General features: G+C 30.3%; 23 non-coding genes across 23 annotated transcripts; all 23 read left to right on the top strand.

Moving 5' to 3' along the window:
• The first annotated feature begins 769 nt into the window (after nt 1-769).
• Nucleotides 770-841, top strand: TRNAC-GCA (transfer RNA cysteine (anticodon GCA)). The gene has a single exon. It is a non-coding gene; the product is annotated as a tRNA-Cys (tRNA).
• An 860-nt stretch (nt 842-1,701) lies between these two features.
• On the top strand, nt 1,702-1,773 carry TRNAC-GCA (transfer RNA cysteine (anticodon GCA)). Its single transcript has one exon. It is a non-coding gene; the product is annotated as a tRNA-Cys (tRNA).
• An 865-nt stretch (nt 1,774-2,638) lies between these two features.
• On the top strand, nt 2,639-2,710 carry TRNAC-GCA (transfer RNA cysteine (anticodon GCA)). Its single transcript has one exon. It is a non-coding gene; the product is annotated as a tRNA-Cys (tRNA).
• An 862-nt stretch (nt 2,711-3,572) lies between these two features.
• TRNAC-GCA (transfer RNA cysteine (anticodon GCA)) lies at nt 3,573-3,644 on the top strand. Its single transcript has one exon. It is a non-coding gene; the product is annotated as a tRNA-Cys (tRNA).
• An 859-nt stretch (nt 3,645-4,503) lies between these two features.
• On the top strand, nt 4,504-4,575 carry TRNAC-GCA (transfer RNA cysteine (anticodon GCA)). Its single transcript has one exon. It is a non-coding gene; the product is annotated as a tRNA-Cys (tRNA).
• An 848-nt stretch (nt 4,576-5,423) lies between these two features.
• Nucleotides 5,424-5,495, top strand: TRNAC-GCA (transfer RNA cysteine (anticodon GCA)). Its single transcript has one exon. It is a non-coding gene; the product is annotated as a tRNA-Cys (tRNA).
• Nucleotides 5,496-6,355: 860 nt separating this feature from the next.
• TRNAC-GCA (transfer RNA cysteine (anticodon GCA)) lies at nt 6,356-6,427 on the top strand. The gene has a single exon. It is a non-coding gene; the product is annotated as a tRNA-Cys (tRNA).
• Nucleotides 6,428-7,287: 860 nt separating this feature from the next.
• Nucleotides 7,288-7,359, top strand: TRNAC-GCA (transfer RNA cysteine (anticodon GCA)). Its single transcript has one exon. It is a non-coding gene; the product is annotated as a tRNA-Cys (tRNA).
• An 856-nt stretch (nt 7,360-8,215) lies between these two features.
• Nucleotides 8,216-8,287, top strand: TRNAC-GCA (transfer RNA cysteine (anticodon GCA)). The gene has a single exon. It is a non-coding gene; the product is annotated as a tRNA-Cys (tRNA).
• An 862-nt stretch (nt 8,288-9,149) lies between these two features.
• Nucleotides 9,150-9,221, top strand: TRNAC-GCA (transfer RNA cysteine (anticodon GCA)). Its single transcript has one exon. It is a non-coding gene; the product is annotated as a tRNA-Cys (tRNA).
• Nucleotides 9,222-10,079: 858 nt separating this feature from the next.
• Nucleotides 10,080-10,151, top strand: TRNAC-GCA (transfer RNA cysteine (anticodon GCA)). The gene has a single exon. It is a non-coding gene; the product is annotated as a tRNA-Cys (tRNA).
• An 858-nt stretch (nt 10,152-11,009) lies between these two features.
• TRNAC-GCA (transfer RNA cysteine (anticodon GCA)) lies at nt 11,010-11,081 on the top strand. Its single transcript has one exon. It is a non-coding gene; the product is annotated as a tRNA-Cys (tRNA).
• An 860-nt stretch (nt 11,082-11,941) lies between these two features.
• TRNAC-GCA (transfer RNA cysteine (anticodon GCA)) lies at nt 11,942-12,013 on the top strand. Its single transcript has one exon. It is a non-coding gene; the product is annotated as a tRNA-Cys (tRNA).
• Nucleotides 12,014-12,870: 857 nt separating this feature from the next.
• TRNAC-GCA (transfer RNA cysteine (anticodon GCA)) lies at nt 12,871-12,942 on the top strand. The gene has a single exon. It is a non-coding gene; the product is annotated as a tRNA-Cys (tRNA).
• An 860-nt stretch (nt 12,943-13,802) lies between these two features.
• TRNAC-GCA (transfer RNA cysteine (anticodon GCA)) lies at nt 13,803-13,874 on the top strand. Its single transcript has one exon. It is a non-coding gene; the product is annotated as a tRNA-Cys (tRNA).
• An 855-nt stretch (nt 13,875-14,729) lies between these two features.
• Nucleotides 14,730-14,801, top strand: TRNAC-GCA (transfer RNA cysteine (anticodon GCA)). Its single transcript has one exon. It is a non-coding gene; the product is annotated as a tRNA-Cys (tRNA).
• An 861-nt stretch (nt 14,802-15,662) lies between these two features.
• TRNAC-GCA (transfer RNA cysteine (anticodon GCA)) lies at nt 15,663-15,734 on the top strand. The gene has a single exon. It is a non-coding gene; the product is annotated as a tRNA-Cys (tRNA).
• Nucleotides 15,735-16,595: 861 nt separating this feature from the next.
• TRNAC-GCA (transfer RNA cysteine (anticodon GCA)) lies at nt 16,596-16,667 on the top strand. The gene has a single exon. It is a non-coding gene; the product is annotated as a tRNA-Cys (tRNA).
• Nucleotides 16,668-17,515: 848 nt separating this feature from the next.
• TRNAC-GCA (transfer RNA cysteine (anticodon GCA)) lies at nt 17,516-17,587 on the top strand. Its single transcript has one exon. It is a non-coding gene; the product is annotated as a tRNA-Cys (tRNA).
• An 855-nt stretch (nt 17,588-18,442) lies between these two features.
• Nucleotides 18,443-18,514, top strand: TRNAC-GCA (transfer RNA cysteine (anticodon GCA)). Its single transcript has one exon. It is a non-coding gene; the product is annotated as a tRNA-Cys (tRNA).
• An 859-nt stretch (nt 18,515-19,373) lies between these two features.
• On the top strand, nt 19,374-19,445 carry TRNAC-GCA (transfer RNA cysteine (anticodon GCA)). The gene has a single exon. It is a non-coding gene; the product is annotated as a tRNA-Cys (tRNA).
• Nucleotides 19,446-20,296: 851 nt separating this feature from the next.
• Nucleotides 20,297-20,368, top strand: TRNAC-GCA (transfer RNA cysteine (anticodon GCA)). Its single transcript has one exon. It is a non-coding gene; the product is annotated as a tRNA-Cys (tRNA).
• An 858-nt stretch (nt 20,369-21,226) lies between these two features.
• Nucleotides 21,227-21,298, top strand: TRNAC-GCA (transfer RNA cysteine (anticodon GCA)). Its single transcript has one exon. It is a non-coding gene; the product is annotated as a tRNA-Cys (tRNA).
• The last annotated feature ends 748 nt before the right edge of the window (nt 21,299-22,046 follow it).

The raw sequence follows: 22,046 nt of genomic DNA, 5'->3' as shown, positions 1-22,046 counted from the left end.
TTGAATTCATGTTTTCTTTATATGAATACTAGTTAAGAAATGCAGCAAAAAGTTTGAGAAATTTTGCCTGTAAAGAAATCTACAAAAGATATATAAAGCACATTGGAAGACTATAAAACTGAGAATTTACTTGTGATATAAAAATTAATGAGTGTTTCTCTGTACTTGTTGTATTAGTTTGTTATTTTTAACAAATAAAAATGTATATCAATGTAAAAAAGGCACAACAACATAAAACTGTGCAAATAGATTTCAGGTTTTATGAGGGAAAAAAAAAAAGAGTTTAGGCCTTTTAATATTAGGGGGTATATCTCAGTGGTAGACAGTTAGACTGCAGATCAAGAGATCTTTGGTTTAACTCCAAGTGCCCCCTGAAGGTGCGTTTACAATGGATTAATAATACTGTACATGATTTCTTACCTACATATTTATGCAAGCTTTTGAACCATGTGAAGTTGAATTCATGTTTTTGTGCTTTCTTAAAGCACATTGGTAGACTCTAAAACTAAGGTTTGACTGGTAAAATTAAAATTCCTGAGAGTTCCTCTGTACTTTTTGCTAAAGTTAATTATATTGAACAAAGAAAAATGCATATCAAAGTAAAAAAACACAACCATATATAAACTGAAGAAAATTTCAGGTTTCATGTTAAAAAAGAAGAGTTTACATTTTTCAAATATAGGTGGCATAGCTTAGTGGTAGAGCATTTGAACATTTTTCAGATTGCATGTTGAAAAAAAAAATTGAGCGTTTGCATTTTTCAAATATAGGGGGTATAGCTCAGTGGTAGAGCATTTGACTGCAGATCAAGAGGTCCTTGGTTCAACTCCGAGTGCCCCCTGAAGGTACATTTTCAACAGATTAAAAATACATGCTTCGCTACCTATATATTTATACTAGATTTAGAACCGTATGAAGTTTAATTCATGTTTTCTTTATATGAATACTAGTTAAGAAATGCAGCAAAAACTTTGAGAAATTTTGCCTGAAAAGAAATCTACAAAAGATATATAAAGCACATTGGAAGACTATAAAACTGAGAATTTACTTGTGATATAAAAATTAATGAGTGTTTCTCTGTACTTGTTGTATTAGTTTGTTATTTTTAACAAATAAAAATGTATATCAATGTAAAAAAGGCACAACAACATAAAACTGTGCAAATACATTTCAGGTTTTATGAGGGAAAAAAAAAAAAAAAAAAAAAAAAAAGAGTTTAGGTTTTTTAATATTGGGGGTATATCTCAGTGGTAGACAGTTAGACTGCAGATCAAGAGATCTTTGGTTTAACTCCAAGTGCCCCCTGAAGGTGCGTTTACAATGGATTAATAATACTGTACATGATTTCTTACCTACATATTTATGCAAGCTTTTGAACCTTGTGAAGTTGAATTCATGTTTTTGTGCTTTCTTAAAGCACATTGGTAGACTCTAAAACTAAGATTTGATTGGTAAAATAAAAATTCCTGAGAGTTCCTCTGTACTTTTTGCTAAAGTTAATTATTTTGAACAAAGAAAAATGCATATCAAAGTAAAAAAACACAACTATATATAAACTGAAGAAAATTTCAGGTTTCATGTTAAAAAAGAAGAGTTTACATTTTTCAAATATAGGTGGCATAGCTTAGTGGTAGAGCATTTGAACATTTTTCAGATTGCATGTTGAAAAAAAAAATTGAGCGTTTGCGTTTTTCAAATATAGGGGGTATAGCTCAGTGGTAGAGCATTTGATTGCAGATCAAGAGGTCCTTGGTTCAACTCCGAGTGCCCCCTGAAGGTACATTTTCAACAGATTAAAAATACATGCTTCGCTACCTATATATTTATACTAGATTTAGAACCGTATGAAGTTGAATTCATGTTTTCTTTATATGAATACTAGTTAAGAAATGCAGCAAAAAGTTTGAGAAATTTTGCCTGTAAAGAAATCTACAAAAGATATATAAAGCACATTGGAAGACTATAAAACTGAGAATTTACTTGTGATATAAAAATTAATGAGTGTTTCTCTGTACTTGTTGTATTAGTTTGTTATTTTTAACAAATAAAAATGTATATCAATGTAAAAAAGGCACAACAACATAAAACTGTGCAAATAGATTTCAGGTTTTATGAGGGAAAAAAAAAAAAAAAAAAAAAAAAAAAAAAGAGTTTAGGTCTTTTAATATTGGGGGTATATCTCAGTGGTAGACAGTTAGACTGCAGATCAAGAGATCTTTGGTTTAACTCCAAGTGCCCCCTGAAGATGCGTTTACAATGGATTAATAATACTGTACATGATTTCTTACCTACATATTTATGCAAGCTTTTGAACCATGTGAAGTTGAATTCATGTTTTTGTGCTATCTTAAAGCACATTGGTAGACTCTAAAACTAAGATTTGACTGGTAAAATAAAAATTCCTGAGAGTTCCTCTGTACTTTTTGCTAAAGTTAATTATTTTGAACAAAGAAAAATGCATATCAAAGTAAAAAAACACAACCATATATAAACTGAAGAAAATTTCAGGTTTCATGTTAAAAAAGAAGAGTTTACATTTTTCAAATATAGGTGGCATAGCTTAGTGGTAGAGCATTTGAACATTTTTCAGATTGCATGTTGAAAAAAAAAAATTGAGCGTTTGCATTTTTCGAATATAGGGGGTATAGCTCAGTGGTAGAGCATTTGACTGCAGATCAAGAGGTCCTTGGTTCAACTCCGAGTGCCCCCTGAAGGTACATTTTCAACAGATTAAAAATACATGCTTCGCTACCTATATATTTATACTAGATTTAGAACCGTATGAAGTTGAATTCATGTTTTCTTTATATGAATACTAGTTAAGAAATGCAGCAAAAACTTTGAGAAATTTTGCCTGAAAAGAAATCTACAAAAGATATATAAAGCACATTGGAAGACTATAAAACTGAGAATTTACTTGTGATATAAAAATTAATGAGTGTTTCTCTGTACTTGTTGTATTAGTTTGTTATTTTTAACAAATAAAAATGTATATCAATGTAAAAAAGGCACAACAACATAAAACTGTGCAAATAGATTTCAGGTTTTATGAGGGAAAAAAAAAAAAAAAAAAAAAAAAAAAGAGTTTAGGTTTTTTAATATTGGGGGTATATCTCAGTGGTAGACAGTTAGACTGCAGATCAAGAGATCTTTGGTTTAACTCAAAGTGCCCCCTGAAGGTGCGTTTACAATGGATTAATAATACTGTACATGATTTCTTACCTACATATTTATGCAAGCTTTTGAACCATGTGAAGTTGAATTCATGTTTTTGTGCTTTCTTAAAGCACATTGGTAGACTCTAAAACTAAGATTTGACTGGTAAAATAAAAATTCCTGAGAGTTCCTCTGTACTTTTTGCTAAAGTTAATTATTTTGAACAAAGAAAAATGCATATCAAAGTAAAAAAACACAACCATATATAAACTGAAGAAAATTTCAGGTTTCATGTTAAAAAAGAAGAGTTTACATTTTTCAAATATAGGTGGCATAGCTTAGTGGTAGAGCATTTGAACATTTTTCAGATTGCATGTTGAAAAAAAAAAATTGAGCGTTTGCATTTTTCGAATATAGGGGGTATAGCTCAGTGGTAGAGCATTTGACTGCAGATCAAGAGGTCCTTGGTTCAACTCCGAGTGCCCCCTGAAGGTACATTTTCAACAGATTAAAAATACATGCTTCGCTACCTATATATTTATACTAGATTTAGAACCGTATGAAGTTGAATTCATGTTTTCTTTATATGAATACTAGTTAAGAAATGCAGCAAAAACTTTGAGAAATTTTGCCTGAAAAGAAATCTACAAAAGATATATAAAGCACATTGGAAGACTATAAAACTGAGAATTTACTTGTGATATAAAAATTAATGAGTGTTTCTCTGTACTTGTTGTATTAGTTTGTTATTTTTAACAAATAAAAATGTATATCAATGTAAAAAAGGCACAACAACATAAAACTGTGCAAATAGATTTCAGGTTTTATGAGGGAAAAAAAAAAAAAAAAAAAAAAAAAGAGTTTAGGTTTTTTAATATTGGGGGTATATCTCAGTGGTAGACAGTTAGACTGCAGATCAAGAGATCTTTGGTTTAACTCAAAGTGCCCCCTGAAGGTGCGTTTACAATGGATTAATAATACTGTACATGATTTCTTACCTACATATTTATGCAAGCTTTTGAACCTTGTGAAGTTGAATTCATGTTTTTGTGCTTTCTTAAAGCACATTGGTAGACTCTAAAACTAAGATTTGATTGGTAAAATAAAAATTCCTGAGAGTTCCTCTGTACTTTTTGCTAAAGTTAATTATTTTGAACAAAGAAAAATGCATATCAAAGTAAAAAAACACAACCATATATAAACTGAAGAAAATTTCAGGTTTCATGTTAAAAAAGAAGAGTTTACATTTTTCAAATATAGGTGGCATAGCTTAGTGGTAGAGCATTTGAACATTTTTCAGATTGCATGTTGAAAAAAAAAATTGAGCGTTTGCATTTTTCAAATATAGGGGGAATAGCTCAGTGGTAGAGCATTTGACTGCAGATCAAGAGGTCCTTGGTTCAACTCCGAGTGCCCCCTGAAGGTACATTTTCAACAGATTAAAAATACATGCTTTGCTACCTATATATTTATACTAGATTTAGAACCGTATGAAGTTGAATTCATGTTTTCTTTATATGAATACTAGTTAAGAAATGCAGCAAAAAGTTTGAGAAATTTTGCCTGTAAAGAAATCTACAAAAGATATATAAAGCACATTGGAAGACTATAAAACTGAGAATTTACTTGTGATATAAAAATTAATGAGTGTTTCTCTGTACTTGTTGTATTAGTTTGTTATTTTTAACAAATAAAAATGTATATCAATGTAAAAAAGGCACAACAACATAAAACTGTGCAAATAGATTTCAGGTTTTATGAGGGAAAAAAAAAAAAAGAGTTTAGGTCTTTTAATATTGGGGGTATATCTCAGTGGTAGACAGTTAGACTGCAGATCAAGAGATCTTTGGTTTAACTCCAAGTGCCCCCTGAAGATGCGTTTACAATGGATTAATAATACTGTACATGATTTCTTACCTACATATTTATGCAAGCTTTTGAACCATGTGAAGTTGAATTCATGTTTTTGTGCTTTCTTAAAGCACATTGGTAGACTCTAAAACTAAGATTTGACTGGTAAAATAAAAATTCCTGAGAGTTCCTCTGTACTTTTTGCTAAAGTTAATTATTTTGAACAAAGAAAAATGCATATCAAAGTAAAAAAACACAACCATATATAAACTGAAGAAAATTTCAGGTTTCATGTTAAAAAAGAAGAGTTTACATTTTTCAAATATAGGTGGCATAGCTTAGTGGTAGAGCATTTGAACATTTTTCAGATTGCATGTTGAAAAAAAAAAATTGAGCGTTTGCATTTTTCGAATATAGGGGGTATAGCTCAGTGGTAGAGCATTTGACTGCAGATCAAGAGGTCCTTGGTTCAACTCCGAGTGTCCCCTGAAGGTACATTTTCAACAGATTAAAAATACATGCTTCGCTACCTATATATTTATACTAGATTTAGAACCGTATGAAGTTGAATTCATGTTTTCTTTATATGAATACTAGTTAAGAAATGCAGCAAAAACTTTGAGAAATTTTGCCTGAAAAGAAATCTACAAAAGATATATAAAGCACATTGGAAGACTATAAAACTGAGAATTTACTTGTGATATAAAAATTAATGAGTGTTTCTCTGTACTTGTTGTATTAGTTTGTTATTTTTAACAAATAAAAATGTATATCAATGTAAAAAAGGCACAACAACATAAAACAGTGCAAATAGATTTCAGGTTTTATGAGGGAAAAAAAAAAAAAAAAAAAAAAAAAAGAGTTTAGGTTTTTTAATATTGGGGGTATATCTCAGTGGTAGACAGTTAGACTGCAGATCAAGAGATCTTTGGTTTAACTCAAAGTGCCCCCTGAAGGTGCGTTTACAATGGATTAATAATACTGTACATGATTTCTTACCTACATATTTATGCAAGCTTTTGAACCTTGTGAAGTTGAATTCATGTTTTTGTGCTTTCTTAAAGCACATTGGTAGACTCTAAAACTAAGATTTGATTGGTAAAATAAAAATTCCTGAGAGTTCCTCTGTACTTTTTGCTAAAGTTAATTATTTTGAACAAAGAAAAATGCATATCAAAGTAAAAAAACACAACCATATATAAACTGAAGAAAATTTCAGGTTTCATGTTAAAAAAGAAGAGTTTACATTTTTCAAATATAGGTGGCATAGCTTAGTGGTAGAGCATTTGAACATTTTTCAGATTGCATGTTGAAAAAAAAAATTGAGCGTTTGCATTTTTCAAATATAGGGGGTATAGCTCAGTGGTAGAGCATTTGACTGCAGATCAAGAGGTCCTTGGTTCAACTCCGAGTGCCCCCTGAAGGTACATTTTCAACAGATTAAAAATACATGCTTCGCTACCTATATATTTATACTAGATTTAGAACCGTATGAAGTTGAATTCATGTTTTCTTTATATGAATACTAGTTAAGAAATGCAGCAAAAACTTTGAGAAATTTTGCCTGAAAAGAAATCTACAAAAGATATATAAAGCACATTGGAAGACTATAAAACTGAGAATTTACTTGTGATATAAAAATTAATGAGTGTTTCTCTGTACTTGTTGTATTAGTTTGTTATTTTTAACAAATAAAAATGTATATCAATGTAAAAAAGGCACAACAACATAAAACTGTGCAAATAGATTTCAGGTTTTATGAGGGAAAAAAAAAAAAAAAAAAAAAAAAAGAGTTTAGGTTTTTTAATATTGGGGGTATATCTCAGTGGTAGACAGTTAGACTGCAGATCAAGAGATCTTTGGTTTAACTCAAAGTGCCCCCTGAAGGTGCGTTTACAATGGATTAATAATGCTGTACATGATTTCTTACCTACATATTTATGCAAGCTTTTGAACCATGTGAAGTTGAATTCATGTTTTTGTGCTTTCTTAAAGCACATTGGTAGACTCTAAAACTAAGATTTGACTGGTAAAATAAAAATTCCTGAGAGTTCCTCTGTACTTTTTGCTAAAGTTAATTATTTTGAACAAAGAAAAATGCATATCAAAGTAAAAAAACACAACCATATATAAACTGAAGAAAATTTCAGGTTTCATGTTAAAAAAGAAGAGTTTACATTTTTCAAATATAGGTGGCATAGCTTAGTGGTAGAGCATTTGAACATTTTTCAGATTGCATGTTGAAAAAAAAAAATTGAGCGTTTGCATTTTTCGAATATAGGGGGTATAGCTCAGTGGTAGAGCATTTGACTGCAGATCAAGAGGTCCTTGGTTCAACTCCAAGTTCCCCCTGAAGGTACATTTTCAACAGATTAAAAATACATGCTTCGCTACCTATGTATTTATACTAGATTTAGAACCGTATGAAGTTGAATTCATGTTTTCTTTATATGAATACTAGTTAAGAAATGCAGCAAAAAGTTTGAGAAATTTTGCCTGTAAAGAAATCTACAAAAGATATATAAAGCACATTGGAAGACTATAAAACTGAGAATTTACTTGTGATATAAAAATTACTGAGTGTTTCTCTGTACTTGTTGTATTAGTTTGTTACTTTTAACAAATAAAAATGTATATCAATGTAAAAAAGGCACAACAACATAAAACTGTGCAAATAGATTTCAGGTTTTATGAGGGAAAAAAAAAAAAAAAAAAAAAAAAGAGTTTAGGTCTTTTAATATTAGGGGGTATATCTCAGTGGTAGACAGACTGCAGATCAAGAGATCTTTGGTTTAACTCAAAGTGCCCCCTGAAGGTGCGTTTACAATGGATTAATAATACTGTACATGATTTCTTACCTACATATTTATGCAAGCTTTTGAACCTTGTGAAGTTGAATTCATGTTTTTGTGCTTTCTTAAAGCACATTGGTAGACTCTAAAACTAAGATTTGACTGGTAAAATAAAAATTCCTGAGAGTTCCTCTGTACTTTTTGCTAAAGTTAATTATTTTTAACAAAGAAAAATGCATATCAAAGTAAAAAAACACAACCATATATAAACTGAAGAAAATTTCAGGTTTCATGTTAAAAAAGAAGAGTTTACATTTTTCAAATATAGGTGGCATAGCTTAGTGGTAGAGCATTTGAACATTTTTCAGATTGCATGTTAAAAAAAAAAAAGTGAGCGTTTGCATTTTTCAAACATAGGGGGTATAGCTCAGTGGTAGAGCATTTGACTGCAGATCAAGAGGTCCTTGGTTCAACTCCGAGTGCCTCCTGAAGGTACATTTTCAACAGATTAAAAATACATGCTTCGCTACCTATATATTTATACTAGATTTAGAACCGTATGAAGTTGAATTCATGTTTTCTTTATATGAATACTAGTTAAGAAATGCAGCAAAAAGTTTGAGAAATTTTGCCTGTAAAGAAATCTACAAAAGATATATAAAGCACATTGGAAGACTATAAAACTGAGAATTTACTTGTGATATAAAAATTACTGAGTGTTTCTCTGTACTTGTTGTATTAGTTTGTTACTTTTAACAAATAAAAATGTATATCAATGTAAAAAAGGCACAACAACATAAAACTGTGCAAATAGATTTCAGGTTTTATGAGGGAAAAAAAAAAAAAAAAAAAAAAAAAAAAGAGTTTAGGTCTTTTAATATTGGGGGTATATCTCAGTGGTAGACAGCTAGACTGCAGATCAAGAGATCTTTGGTTTAACTCCAAGTGCCCCCTGAAGATGCGTTTACAATGGATTAATAATACTGTACATGATTTCTTACCTACATATTTATGCAAGCTTTTGAACCATGTGAAGTTGAATTCATGTTTTTGTGCTTTCTTAAAGCACATTGGTAGACTCTAAAACTAAGATTTGACTGGTAAAATAAAAATTCCTGAGAGTTCCTCTGTACTTTTTGCTAAAGTTAATTATTTTGAACAAAGAAAAATGCATATCAAAGTAAAAAAACACAACCATATATAAACTGAAGAAAATTTCAGGTTTCATGTTAAAAAAGAAGAGTTTACATTTTTCAAATATAGGTGGCATAGCTTAGTGGTAGAGCATTTGAACATTTTTCAGATTGCATGTTGAAAAAAAAAATTGAGCGTTTGCGTTTTTCAAATATAGGGGGTATAGCTCAGTGGTAGAGCATTTGATTGCAGATCAAGAGGTCCTTGGTTCAACTCCGAGTGCCCCCTGAAGGTACATTTTCAACAGATTAAAAATACATGCTTCGCTACCTATATATTTATACTAGATTTAGAACCGTATGAAGTTGAATTCATGTTTTCTTTATATGAATACTAGTTAAGAAATGCAGCAAAAAGTTTGAGAAATTTTGCCTGTAAAGAAATCTACAAAAGATATATAAAGCACATTGGAAGACTATAAAACTGAGAATTTACTTGTGATATAAAAATTAATGAGTGTTTCTCTGTACTTGTTGTATTAGTTTGTTATTTTTAACAAATAAAAATGTATATCAATGTAAAAAAGGCACAACAACATAAAACTGTGCAAATAGATTTCAGGTTTTATGAGGGAAAAAAAAAAAAAAAAAAAAAAAGAGTTTAGGTCTTTTAATATTGGGGGTATATCTCAGTGGTAGACAGTTAGACTGCAGATCAAGAGATCTTTGGTTTAACTCCAAGTGCCCCCTGAAGATGCGTTTACAATGGATTAATAATACTGTACATGATTTCTTACCTACATATTTATGCAAGCTTTTGAACCATGTGAAGTTGAATTCATGTTTTTGTGCTTTCTTAAAGCACATTGGTAGACTCTAAAACTAAGATTTGACTGGTAAAATAAAAATTCCTGAGAGTTCCTCTGTACTTTTTGCTAAAGTTAATTATTTTGAACAAAGAAAAATGCATATCAAAGTAAAAAAACACAACCATATATAAACTGAAGAAAATTTCAGGTTTCATGTTAAAAAAGAAGAGTTTACATTTTTCAAATATAGGTGGCATAGCTTAGTGGTAGAGCATTTGAACATTTTTCAGATTGCATGTTGAAAAAAAAAAATTGAGCGTTTGCATTTTTCGAATATAGGGGGTATAGCTCAGTGGTAGAGCATTTGATTGCAGATCAAGAGGTCCTTGGTTCAACTCCGAGTGCCCCCTGAAGGTACATTTTCAACAGATTAAAAATACATGCTTCGCTACCTATATATTTATACTAGATTTAGAACCGTATGAAGTTGAATTCATGTTTTCTTTATATGAATACTAGTTAAGAAATGCAGCAAAAAGTTTGAGAAATTTTGCCTGTAAAGAAATCTACAAAAGATATATAAAGCACATTGGAAGACTATAAAACTGAGAATTTACTTGTGATATAAAAATTAATGAGTGTTTCTCTGTACTTGTTGTATTAGTTTGTTATTTTTAACAAATAAAAATGTATATCAATGTAAAAAAGGCACAACAACATAAAACTGTGCAAATAGATTTCAGGTTTTATGAGGGAAAAAAAAAAAAAAAAAAAAAAAGAGTTTAGGTCTTTTAATATTGGGGGTATATCTCAGTGGTAGACAGTTAGACTGCAGATCAAGAGATCTTTGGTTTAACTCCAAGTGCCCCCTGAAGATGCGTTTACAATGGATTAATAATACTGTACATGATTTCTTACCTACATATTTATGCAAGCTTTTGAACCATGTGAAGTTGAATTCATGTTTTTGTGCTTTCTTAAAGCACATTGGTAGACTCTAAAACTAAGATTTGACTGGTAAAATAAAAATTCCTGAGAGTTCCTCTGTACTTTTTGCTAAAGTTAATTATTTTGAACAAAGAAAAATGCATATCAAAGTAAAAAAACACAACCATATATAAACTGAAGAAAATTTCAGGTTTCATGTTAAAAAAGAAGAGTTTACATTTTTCAAATATAGGTGGCATAGCTTAGTGGTAGAGCATTTGAACATTTTTCAGATTGCATGTTGAAAAAAAAAAATTGAGCGTTTGCATTTTTCGAATATAGGGGGTATAGCTCAGTGGTAGAGCATTTGACTGCAGATCAAGAGGTCCTTGGTTCAACTCCGAGTGTCCCCTGAAGGTACATTTTCAACAGATTAAAAATACATGCTTCGCTACCTATATATTTATACTAGATTTAGAACCGTATGAAGTTGAATTCATGTTTTCTTTATATGAATACTAGTTAAGAAATGCAGCAAAAACTTTGAGAAATTTTGCCTGAAAAGAAATCTACAAAAGATATATAAAGCACATTGGAAGACTATAAAACTGAGAATTTACTTGTGATATAAAAATTAATGAGTGTTTCTCTGTACTTGTTGTATTAGTTTGTTATTTTTAACAAATAAAAATGTATATCAATGTAAAAAAGGCACAACAACATAAAACAGTGCAAATAGATTTCAGGTTTTATGAGGGAAAAAAAAAAAAAAAAAAAAAAAAAAGAGTTTAGGTTTTTTAATATTGGGGGTATATCTCAGTGGTAGACAGTTAGACTGCAGATCAAGAGATCTTTGGTTTAACTCAAAGTGCCCCCTGAAGGTGCGTTTACAATGGATTAATAATACTGTACATGATTTCTTACCTACATATTTATGCAAGCTTTTGAACCTTGTGAAGTTGAATTCATGTTTTTGTGCTTTCTTAAAGCACATTGGTAGACTCTAAAACTAAGATTTGATTGGTAAAATAAAAATTCCTGAGAGTTCCTCTGTACTTTTTGCTAAAGTTAATTATTTTGAACAAAGAAAAATGCATATCAAAGTAAAAAAACACAACCATATATAAACTGAAGAAAATTTCAGGTTTCATGTTAAAAAAGAAGAGTTTACATTTTTCAAATATAGGTGGCATAGCTTAGTGGTAGAGCATTTGAACATTTTTCAGATTGCATGTTGAAAAAAAAAATTGAGCGTTTGCATTTTTCAAATATAGGGGGTATAGCTCAGTGGTAGAGCATTTGATTGCAGATCAAGAGGTCCTTGGTTCAACTCCGAGTGCCCCCTGAAGGTACATTTTCAACAGATTAAAAATACATGCTTCGCTACCTATATATTTATACTAGATTTAGAACCGTATGAAGTTGAATTCATGTTTTCTTTATATGAATACTAGTTAAGAAATGCAGCAAAAAGTTTGAGAAATTTTGCCTGTAAAGAAATCTACAAAAGATATATAAAGCACATTGGAAGACTATAAAACTGAGAATTTACTTGTGATATAAAAATTAATGAGTGTTTCTCTGTACTTGTTGTATTAGTTTGTTATTTTTAACAAATAAAAATGTATATCAATGTAAAAAAGGCACAACAACATAAAACTGTGCAAATAGATTTCAGGTTTTATGAGGGAAAAAAAAAAAAAAAAAAAAAAGAGTTTAGGTCTTTTAATATTGGGGGTATATCTCAGTGGTAGACAGTTAGACTGCAGATCAAGAGATCTTTGGTTTAACTCCAAGTGCCCCCTGAAGATGCGTTTATAATGGATTAATAATACTGTACATGATTTCTTACCTACATATTTATGCAAGCTTTTGAACCATGTGAAGTTGAATTCATGTTTTTGTGCTTTCTTAAAGCACATTGGTAGACTCTAAAACTAAGATTTGACTGGTAAAATAAAAATTCCTGAGAGTTCCTCTGTACTTTTTGCTAAAGTTAATTATTTTGAACAAAGAAAAATGCATATCAAAGTAAAAAAACACAACCATATATAAACTGAAGAAAATTTCAGGTTTCATGTTAAAAAAGAAGAGTTTACATTTTTCAAATATAGGTGGCATAGCTTAGTGGTAGAGCATTTGAACATTTTTCAGATTGCATGTTGAAAAAAAAAAATTGAGCGTTTGCATTTTTCGAATATAGGGGGTATAGCTCAGTGGTAGAGCATTTGACTGCAGATCAAGAGGTCCTTGGTTCAACTCCGAGTGCCCACTGAAGGTACATTTTCAACAGATTAAAAATACATGCTTCGCTACCTATATATTTATACTAGATTTAGAACCGTATGAAGTTGAATTCATGTTTTCTTTATATGAATACTAGTTAAGAAATGCAGCAAAAACTTTGAGAAATTTTGCCTGAAAAGAAATCTACAAAAGATATATAAAGCACATTGGAAGACTATAAAACTGAGAATTTACTTGTGATATAAAAATTAATGAGTGTTTCTCTGTACTTGTTGTATTAGTTTGTTATTTTTAACAAATAAAAATGTATATCAATGTAAAAAAGGCACAACAACATAAAACTGTGCAAATAGATTTCAGGTTTTATGAGGGAAAAAAAAAAAAAAAAAAAAAAAAAGAGTTTAGGTTTTTTAATATTGGGGGTATATCTCAGTGGTAGACAGTTAGACTGCAGATCAAGAGATCTTTGGTTTAACTCAAAGTGCCCCCTGAAGGTGCGTTTACAATGGATTAATAATGCTGTACATGATTTCTTACCTACATATTTATGCAAGCTTTTGAACCATGTGAAGTTGAATTCATGTTTTTGTGCTTTCTTAAAGCACATTGGTAGACTCTAAAACTAAGATTTGACTGGTAAAATAAAAATTCCTGAGAGTTCCTCTGTACTTTTTGCTAAAGTTAATTATTTTGAACAAAGAAAAATGCATATCAAAGTAAAAAAACACAACCATATATAAACTGAAGAAAATTTCAGGTTTCATGTTAAAAAAGAAGAGTTTACATTTTTCAAATATAGGTGGCATAGCTTAGTGGTAGAGCATTTGAACATTTTTCAGATTGCATGTTGAAAAAAAAAAATTGAGCGTTTGCATTTTTCGAATATAGGGGGTATAGCTCAGTGGTAGAGCATTTGACTGCAGATCAAGAGGTCCTTGGTTCAACTCCAAGTTCCCCCTGAAGGTACATTTTCAACAGATTAAAAATACATGCTTCGCTACCTATGTATTTATACTAGATTTAGAACCGTATGAAGTTGAATTCATGTTTTCTTTATATGAATACTAGTTAAGAAATGCAGCAAAAAGTTTGAGAAATTTTGCCTGTAAAGAAATCTACAAAAGATATATAAAGCACATTGGAAGACTATAAAACTGAGAATTTACTTGTGATATAAAAATTACTGAGTGTTTCTCTGTACTTGTTGTATTAGTTTGTTACTTTTAACAAATAAAAATGTATATCAATGTAAAAAAGGCACAACAACATAAAACTGTGCAAATAGATTTCAGGTTTTATGAGGGAAAAAAAAAAAAAAAAAAAAAAAAGAGTTTAGGTCTTTTAATATTAGGGGGTATATCTCAGTGGTAGACAGACTGCAGATCAAGAGATCTTTGGTTTAACTCAAAGTGCCCCCTGAAGGTGCATTTACAATGGATTAATAATACTGTACATGATTTCTTACCTACATATTTATGCAAGCTTTTGAACCTTGTGAAGTTGAATTCATGTTTTTGTGCTTTCTTAAAGCACATTGGTAGACTCTAAAACTAAGATTTGACTGGTAAAATAAAAATTCCTGAGAGTTCCTCTGTACTTTTTGCTAAAGTTAATTATTTTTAACAAAGAAAAATGCATATCAAAGTAAAAAAACACAACCATATATAAACTGAAGAAAATTTCAGGTTTCATGTTAAAAAAGAAGAGTTTACATTTTTCAAATATAGGTGGCATAGCTTAGTGGTAGAGCATTTGAACATTTTTCAGATTGCATGCTGAAAAAAAAAATTGAGCGTTTGCATTTTTCAAATATAGGGGGTATAGCTCAGTGGTAGAGCATTTGACTGCAGATCAAGAGGTCCTTGGTTCAACTCCGAGTGCCCCCTGAAGGTACATTTTCAACAGATTAAAAATACATGCTTCGCTACCTATATATTTATACTAGATTTAGAACCGTATGAAGTTGAATTCATGTTTTCTTTATATGAATACTAGTTAAGAAATGCAGCAAAAAGTTTGAGAAATTTTGCCTGTAAAGAAATCTACAAAAGATATATAAAGCACATTGGAAGACTATAAAACTGAGAATTTACTTGTGATATAAAAATTAATGAGTGTTTCTCTGTACTTGTTGTATTAGTTTGTTATTTTTAACAAATAAAAATGTATATCAATGTAAAAAAGGCACAACAACATAAAACTGTGCAAATAGATTTCAGGTTTTATGAGGGAAAAAAAAAAAAAAAAAAAAAAAAAAGAGTTTAGGTCTTTTAATATTGGGGGTATATCTCAGTGGTAGACAGCTAGACTGCAGATCAAGAGATCTTTGGTTTAACTCCAAGTGCCCCCTGAAGATGCGTTTACAATGGATTAATAATACTGTACATGATTTCTTACCTACATATTTATGCAAGCTTTTGAACCATGTGAAGTTGAATTCATGTTTTTGTGCTTTCTTAAAGCACATTGGTAGACTCTAAAACTAAGATTTGACTGGTAAAATAAAAATTCCTGAGAGTTCCTCTGTACTTTTTGCTAAAGTTAATTATTTTGAACAAAGAAAAATGCATATCAAAGTAAAAAAACACAACCATATATAAACTGAAGAAAATTTCAGGTTTCATGTTAAAAAAGAAGAGTTTACATTTTTCAAATATAGGTGGCATAGCTTAGTGGTAGAGCATTTGAACATTTTTCAGATTGCATGTTGAAAAAAAAAAATTGAGCGTTTGCATTTTTCGAATATAGGGGGTATAGCTCAGTGGTAGAGCATTTGACTGCAGATCAAGAGGTCCTTGGTTCAACTCCGAGTGCCCCCTGAAGGTACATTTTCAACAGATTAAAAATACATGCTTCGCTACCTATATATTTATACTAGATTTAGAACCGTATGAAGTTGAATTCATGTTTTCTTTATATGAATACTAGTTAAGAAATGCAGCAAAAACTTTGAGAAATTTTGCCTGAAAAGAAATCTACAAAAGATATATAAAGCACATTGGAAGACTATAAAACTGAGAATTTACTTGTGATATAAAAATTAATGAGTGTTTCTCTGTACTTGTTGTATTAGTTTGTTATTTTTAACAAATAAAAATGTATATCAATGTAAAAAAGGCACAACAACATAAAACTGTGCAAATAGATTTCAGGTTTTATGAGGGAAAAAAAAAAAAAAAAAAAAAAAAAAAGAGTTTAGGTTTTTTAATATTGGGGGTATATCTCAGTGGTAGACAGTTAGACTGCAGATCAAGAGATCTTTGGTTTAACTCAAAGTGCCCCCTGAAGGTGCGTTTACAATGGATTAATAATACTGTACATGATTTCTTACCTACATATTTATGCAAGCTTTTGAACCTTGTGAAGTTGAATTCATGTTTTTGTGCTTTCTTAAAGCACATTGGTAGACTCTAAAACTAAGATTTGATTGGTAAAATAAAAATTCCTGAGAGTTCCTCTGTACTTTTTGCTAAAGTTAATTATTTTGAACAAAGAAAAATGCATATCAAAGTAAAAAAACACAACCATATATAAACTGAAGAAAATTTCAGGTTTCATGTTAAAAAAGAAGAGTTTACATTTTTCAAATATAGGTGGCATAGCTTAGTGGTAGAGCATTTGAACATTTTTCAGATTGCATGTTGAAAAAAAAAATTGAGCGTTTGCATTTTTCAAATATAGGGGGTATAGCTCAGTGGTAGAGCATTTGACTGCAGATCAAGAGGTCCTTGGTTCAACTCCGAGTGCCCCCTGAAGGTACATTTTCAACAGATTAAAAATACATGCTTTGCTACCTATATATTTATACTAGATTTAGAACCGTATGAAGTTGAATTCATGTTTTCTTTATATGAATACTAGTTAAGAAATGCAGCAAAAAGTTTGAGAAATTTTGCCTGTAAAGAAATCTACAAAAGATATATAAAGCACATTGGAAGACTATAAAACTGAGAATTTACTTGTGATATAAAAATTAATGAGTGTTTCTCTGTACTTGTTGTATTAGTTTGTTATTTTTAACAAATAAAAATGTATATCAATGTAAAAAAGGCACAACAACATAAAACTGTGCAAATAGATTTCAGGTTTTATGAGGGAAAAAAAAAAAAAGAGTTTAGGTCTTTTAATATTGGGGGTATATCTCAGTGGTAGACAGTTAGACTGCAGATCAAGGGATCTTTGGTTTAACTCCAAGTGCCCCCTGAAGATGCGTTTACAATGGATTAATAATACTGTACATGATTTCTTACCTACATATTTATGCAAGCTTTTGAACCATGTGAAGTTGAATTCATGTTTTTGTGCTTTCTTAAAGCACATTGGTAGACTCTAAAACTAAGATTTGACTGGTAAAATAAAAATTCCTGAGAGTTCCTCTGTACTTTTTGCTAAAGTTAATTATTTTGAACAAAGAAAAATGCATATCAAAGTAAAAAAACACAACCATATATAAACTGAAGAAAATTTCAGGTTTCATGTTAAAAAAGAAGAGTTTACATTTTTCAAATATAGGTGGCATAGCTTAGTGGTAGAGCATTTGAACATTTTTCAGATTGCATGTTGAAAAAAAAAAATTGAGCGTTTGCATTTTTTGAATATAGGGGGTATAGCTCAGTGGTAGAGCATTTGACTGCAGATCAAGAGGTCCTTGGTTCAACTCCGAGTGCCCCCTGAAGGTACATTTTCAACAGATTAAAAATACATGCTTCGCTACCTATGTATTTATACTAGATTTAGAACCGTATGAAGTTGAATTCATGTTTTCTTTATATGAATACTAGTTAAGAAATGCAGCAAAAAGTTTGAGAAATTTTGCCTGTAAAGAAATCTACAAAAGATATATAAAGCACATTGGAAGACTATAAAACTGAGAATTTACTTGTGATATAAAAATTACTGAGTGTTTCTCTGTACTTGTTGTATTAGTTTGTTACTTTTAACAAATAAAAATGTATATCAATGTAAAAAAGGCACAACAACATAAAACTGTGCAAATAGATTTCAGGTTTTATGAGGGAAAAAAAAAAAAAAAAAAAAAAAAGAGTTTAGGTCTTTTAATATTAGGGGGTATATCTCAGTGGTAGACAGACTGCAGATCAAGAGATCTTTGGTTTAACTCAAAGTGCCCCCTGAAGGTGCGTTTACAATGGATTAATAATACTGTACATGATTTCTTACCTACATATTTATGCAAGCTTTTGAACCTTGTGAAGTTGAATTCATGTTTTTGTGCTTTCTTAAAGCACATTGGTAGACTCTAAAACTAAGATTTGACTGGTAAAATAAAAATTCCTGAGAGTTCCTCTGTACTTTTTGCTAAAGTTAATTATTTTTAACAAAGAAAAATGCATATCAAAGTAAAAAAACACAACCATATATAAACTGAAGAAAATTTCAGGTTTCATGTTAAAAAAGAAGAGTTTACATTTTTCAAATATAGGTGGCATAGCTTAGTGGTAGAGCATTTGAACATTTTTCAGATTGCATGCTGAAAAAAAAAATTGAGCGTTTGCATTTTTCAAATATAGGGGGTATAGCTCAGTGGTAGAGCATTTGACTGCAGATCAAGAGGTCCTTGGTTCAACTCCGAGTGCCCCCTGAAGGTACATTTTCAACAGATTAAAAATACATGCTTCGCTACCTATATATTTATACTAGATTTAGAACCGTATGAAGTTGAATTCATGTTTTCTTTATATGAATACTAGTTAAGAAATGCAGCAAAAAGTTTGAGAAATTTTGCCTGTAAAGAAATCTACAAAAGATATATAAAGCACATTGGAAGACTATAAAACTGAGAATTTACTTGTGATATAAAAATTAATGAGTGTTTCTCTGTACTTGTTGTATTAGTTTGTTATTTTTAACAAATAAAAATGTATATCAATGTAAAAAAGGCACAACAACATAAAACTGTGCAAATAGATTTCAGGTTTTATGAGGGAAAAAAAAAAAAAAAAAAAAAAAAAGAGTTTAGGTCTTTTAATATTGGGGGTATATCTCAGTGGTAGACAGCTAGACTGCAGATCAAGAGATCTTTGGTTTAACTCCAAGTGCCCCCTGAAGATGCGTTTACAATGGATTAATAATACTGTACATGATTTCTTACCTACATATTTATGCAAGCTTTTGAACCATGTGAAGTTGAATTCATGTTTTTGTGCTTTCTTAAAGCACATTGGTAGACTCTAAAACTAAGATTTGACTGGTAAAATAAAAATTCCTGAGAGTTCCTCTGTACTTTTTGCTAAAGTTAATTATTTTGAACAAAGAAAAATGCATATCAAAGTAAAAAAACACAACCATATATAAACTGAAGAAAATTTCAGGTTTCATGTTAAAAAAGAAGAGTTTACATTTTTCAAATATAGGTGGCATAGCTTAGTGGTAGAGCATTTGAACATTTTTCAGATTGCATGTTGAAAAAAAAAATTGAGCGTTTGCATTTTTCAAATATAGGGGGTATAGCTCAGTGGTAGAGCATTTGACTGCAGATCAAGAGGTCCTTGGTTCAACGCCGAGTGCCCCCTGAAGGTACATTTTCAACAGATTAAAAATACATGCTTCGCTACCTATATATTTATACTAGATTTAGAACCGTATGAAGTTGAATTCATGTTTTCTTTATATGAATACTAGTTAAGAAATGCAGCAAAAACTTTGAGAAATTTTGCCTGAAAAGAAATCTACAAAAGATATATAAAGCACATTGGAAGACTATAAAACTGAGAATTTACTTGTGATATAAAAATTACTGAGTGTTTCTCTGTACTTGTTGTATTAGTTTGTTATTTTTAACAAATAAAAATGTATATCAATGTAAAAAAGGCACAACAACATAAAACTGTGCAAATAGATTTCAGGTTTTATGAGGGAAAAAAAAAAAAAAAAGAGTTTAGGCCTTTTAATATTAGGGGGTATATCTCAGTGGTAGACAGTTAGACTGCAGATCAAGAGATCTTTGGTTTAACTCCAAGTGCCCCCTGAAGGTGCGTTTACAATGGATTAATAATACTGTACATGATTTCTTACCTACATATTTATGCAAGCTTTTGAACCATGTGAAGTTGAATTCATGTTTTTGTGCTTTCTTAAAGCACATTGGTAGACTCTAAAACTAAGGTTTGACTGGTAAAATAAAAATTCCTGAGAGTTCCTCTGTACTTTTTGCTAAAGTTAATTATTTTTAACAAAGAAAAATGCATATCAAAGTAAAAAAACACAACCATATATAAACTGAAGAAAATTTCAGGTTTCATGTTAAAAAAGAAGAGTTTACATTTTTCAAATATAGGTGGCATAGCTTAGTGGTAGAGCATTTGAACATTTTTCAGATTGCATGTTGAAAAAAAAAAATGAGCGTTTGCATTTTTCAAATATAGGGGGTATAGCTCAGTGGTAGAGCATTTGACTGCAGATCAAGAGGTCCTTGGTTCAACTCCGAGTGCCCCCTGAAGGTACATTTTCAACAGATTAAAAATACATGCTTCGCTACCTATATATTTATACTAGATTTAGAACTGTATGAAGTTGAATTCATGTTTTCTTTATATGAATACTAGTAAAGAAATGCAGCAAAAAGTTTGAGAAATTTTGCCTGAAAAGAAATCTACAAAAGATATATAAAGCACATTGAAAGACTATAAAACTGATAATTTACTTGTGATATAAAAATTAATGAGTGTTTCTCTGTACTTGTTGTATTAGTTTGTTACTTTTAACAAATAAAAATGTATATCAATGTAAAAAAGGCACAACAACATAAAACTGTGCAAATAGATTTCAGGTTTTATGAGGGAAAAAAAAAAAAAAAAAAAAAAGAGTTTAGGTCTTTTAATATTAGGGGGTATATCTCAGTGGTAGACAGTTAGACTGCAGATCAAGAGATCTTTGGTTTAACTCAAAGTGCCCCCTGAAGGTGCGTTTACAATGGATTAATAATACTGTACATGATTTCTTGCCTACATATTTATGCAAGCTTTTGAACCATGTGAAGTTGAATTCATGTTTTTGTGCTTTCTTAAAGCACATTGGTAGACTCTAAAACTAAGATTTGATTGGTAAAATAAAAATTCCTGAGAGTTCCTCTGTACTTTTTGCTAAAGTTAATTATTTTGAACAAAGAAAAATGCATATCAAAGTAAAAAAACACAACCATATATAAACTGAAGAAAATTTCAGGTTTCATGTTAAAAAAGAAGAGTTTACATTTTTCAAATATAGGTGGCATAGCTTAGTGGTAGAGCATTTGAACATTTTTCAGATTGCATGTTAAAAAAAAAAAAGTGAGCGTTTGCATTTTTCAAACATAGGGGGTATAGCTCAGTGGTAGAGCATTTGACTGCAGATCAAGAGGTCCTTGGTTCAACTCCGAGTGCCTCCTGAAGGTACATTTTCAACAGATTAAAAATACATGCTTCGCTACCTATATATTTATACTAGATTTAGAACCGTATGAAGTTGAATTCATGTTTTCTTTATATGAATACTAGTTAAGAAATGCAGCAAAAAGTTTGAGAAATTTTGCCTGTAAAGAAATCTACAAAAGATATATAAAGCACATTGGAAGACTATAAAACTGAGAATTTACTTGTGATATAAAAATTACTGAGTGTTTCTCTGTACTTGTTGTATTAGTTTGTTACTTTTAACAAATAAAAATGTATATCAATGTAAAAAAGGCACAACAACATAAAACTGAGCAAATAGATTTCAGGTTTTATGAGGGAAAAAAAAAAAAAAAAAAAAAAAAAAAAAAGAGTTTAGGTCTTTTAATATTGGGGGTATATCTCAGTGGTAGACAGCTAGACTGCAGATCAAGAGATCTTTGGTTTAACTCCAAGTGCCCCCTGAAGATGCGTTTACAATGGATTAATAATACTGTACATGATTTCTTACCTACATATTTATGCAAGCTTTTGAACCATGTGAAGTTGAATTCATGTTTTTGTGCTTTCTTAAAGCACATTGGTAGACTCTAAAACTAAGATTTGACTGGTAAAATAAAAATTCCTGAGAGTTCCTCTGTACTTTTTGCTAAAGTTAATTATTTTGAACAAAGAAAAATGCATATCAAAGTAAAAAAACACAACCATATATAAACTGAAGAAAATTTCAGGTTTCATGTTAAA

The sequence above is a fragment of the Dendrobates tinctorius genome, unplaced genomic scaffold, assembly GCF_039654945.1.
Source record: "Dendrobates tinctorius isolate UK_male_01 unplaced genomic scaffold, ASM3965494v1 ptg000008l, whole genome shotgun sequence".
Taxonomy (NCBI): domain Eukaryota; kingdom Metazoa; phylum Chordata; class Amphibia; order Anura; family Dendrobatidae; genus Dendrobates; species Dendrobates tinctorius.
Note: the sequence above shows the minus strand (reverse complement) of the source record. Positions and strands in the feature narration are given on the sequence as shown.